A 2,515-nucleotide genomic window follows, 5' to 3' on the forward strand; every position below is an offset into this window, starting at 1 on the left:
CAAAAGTCCCGATTTACCTATGACTGAGCCTGTGCGAAAATTCTGTTTCTCATCCCCAAGGACTGCACCCAGTGGTGACAATTGTGTGTTTTCTTTTTGTTCTGAGTTGGAATATTTGGGGCATTCAGCCAGCTCAAAAGCATTGGGGCGCTATTCGTCGGCTGTCAGCGCCAAGGGGTGTGACTGGACTACAGACTGATCTGGGTGAGTTGTCTGATTACATTAAGTTCATCCCTAACAAAACGCAAATCAGAATTCCGCTTCATGGTCTTCGACAGAAGCACATACCGTTTCAGTGGACAAAGGTATGTCGATGTGCTTCTTAAAAACGTAAAATGCACTTCTCAGTGACCATGCTTCGTGCTTTTTTACCCAGTGAAACCATTTATTATTGCAACAGACACCTCTAATGTCGGCATAACTGCAGTGTCCTACCACAAAGTGGGCTCCTTGGAAGGAACTACTGCGTTTGCTCCACGTTGCCCACTGAGACCTAACGTAATTACAGCCAGATAGAGGAGGAGGATCTGGCAATCATCTTTGGCGTCTTTAAATTTCACCATTACCTCCGTGGAAGACGGCTTAATCACTGGCCACAAGCTATTGACTTCTTTGTTTCATCCGTGTAAGAATATGTCGAATAAAACAGCTCAGTAACTTCAACCTTGGGCATTAATTACGTCCAATTATAATTACGATATTGTCTATAGGTCCACCGCTAAGCACGCAAATGCGAATACACTTTCCCCTCTGCCAGATAGAGTTCTTGATCCATCAGATTATTCTTATTGCAAGCTGGATCAGTCTGAACTTGAAACATTGCAGTCCTTCCCAATCGATGCGCGGATCATTGCTTCAGCCACTGCATGCGACCAGCAATTGAAACCTCTGTCTCAATTCATTCGACACGGATGGCCAAACAACAGACTGGAGATCACGGATCCCGTCGTTTGCCGTTGCTTTTCGAAACGTCAGGCGTTGTTAGTACGTCAATATGTTATTATGAGTCACTCAGCAACTGGTCATAGTTGGAGAGTTGTAACGCACTTCGGCATCAGTATTCCACTTGTCCTCGTACTACTGTTGTGTGGGAACGTATTCGTATTGAATTTTGTGGACCATTCTGGAATACGAGATGACTACAGTGGACGCATACAGTATATTTTAATTCTGCGTCTCTATGCCGTCTACAACATTGACGAGTACCATTTTTGCCTTGGAAAATGTTTTCCGTTTAGAACGATTACTAAAAGTGACTGTTTCCGACAAAGGACGTCAATTAGCTTCTGTAGAATTTCGCCAGTTATGTTCCCTCAACAGAACTGAGTTTTTGAACACGGCCCTTATTCACCACAAATCAATAGGGAAGCCGTACGCTTCGTGACAATGTTTAAGATGAATACGACGAAACTCCGCGGAGAACATTCCAGAGAGAGTGCTCTTCTCTTGTCCCTCAGTTCTAATCGCCCACTCTCGGCCTTCTAATGGCACGTCTCCACCAGAGCTACTACGTGGACGTGCTCATGGTACCATTTTGAGCTTATACTATCCCTGAACTGTGGCATCACCCCAGCAGGTTTGGCGAAAACTGACAGTGTCTGACAATGTATACTTCCACCTGTACAAGGGGGACGGTCACTGTAGTCGGCATTCGCGGCTGAGCACATCATGATGCCACGTTAACTTCCGGTCGCATCTGTCATCAGCACCGGAACCAACTGAGGCCCCACTCTCAGGACGATTACGGTGAAACTGCCATTGGATTTCCTTCCTCAGATTCCAGACGATCACCACCCCAATTTTCAGCAGACTGCTAAGTCGGCCTCCCTCCAGCTTGGCGGCGTCTCCTCCGGCTTGCCCCACCTTCAGGTCGCAACTGCCTCCGCGAGCCTTTGAGCAGTCTTTGCCAGCACTGCCACCTCCTACATGCTGCCAGCCCACACGGAAGTAGAGCAGCTGTCGTCGCTGGATGCACCGGCATCCGTGGAAGTGGATGCACTGAAATCATCTTCGTCGCCGACCACCTTGGAGGACAAGCAGGAATGGATCACCTATTGGTGCCCCCGAAGACTTGTGTTGGGCGTGTACCCTGCGGACAGTCTCCTGGTGGATGTTTCGTCAAGCTCGCGAAACAAACGTCGGGGTGGAGACTGGCAGGCACTATTCCCTCATCTACACTCAGTGGCACTGCTCTTCTCCCCCCCCCCCCCCCTCCCCCCGCGCCACGCCACCCTTTGGTGGAGAGGCATCACGTTCTGAGGATGGCCAGCACCAAAACAATGATCGCGTGAATGGGCCCTGACGGAAGCGGATCTGCTTCGGACTGTAGTACCTGTATGTAGTTTGGGGCCACGACAATGCAGAAGCAAAATCCTCGTCCTATGCCAAGTTCCCATACTGTCTTTTATAATACCTTGTGTTGCAGGAGAAGGCTTTGTTTGCCACTGACCTTACACATCGTACACTGTTGGCAGAAATACAGCAACATGTTCCCGATTTCCACTGAATCGTCAAA

The sequence above is a fragment of the Schistocerca gregaria genome, chromosome 8 (assembly GCF_023897955.1).
Source record: "Schistocerca gregaria isolate iqSchGreg1 chromosome 8, iqSchGreg1.2, whole genome shotgun sequence".
Taxonomy (NCBI): domain Eukaryota; kingdom Metazoa; phylum Arthropoda; class Insecta; order Orthoptera; family Acrididae; genus Schistocerca; species Schistocerca gregaria.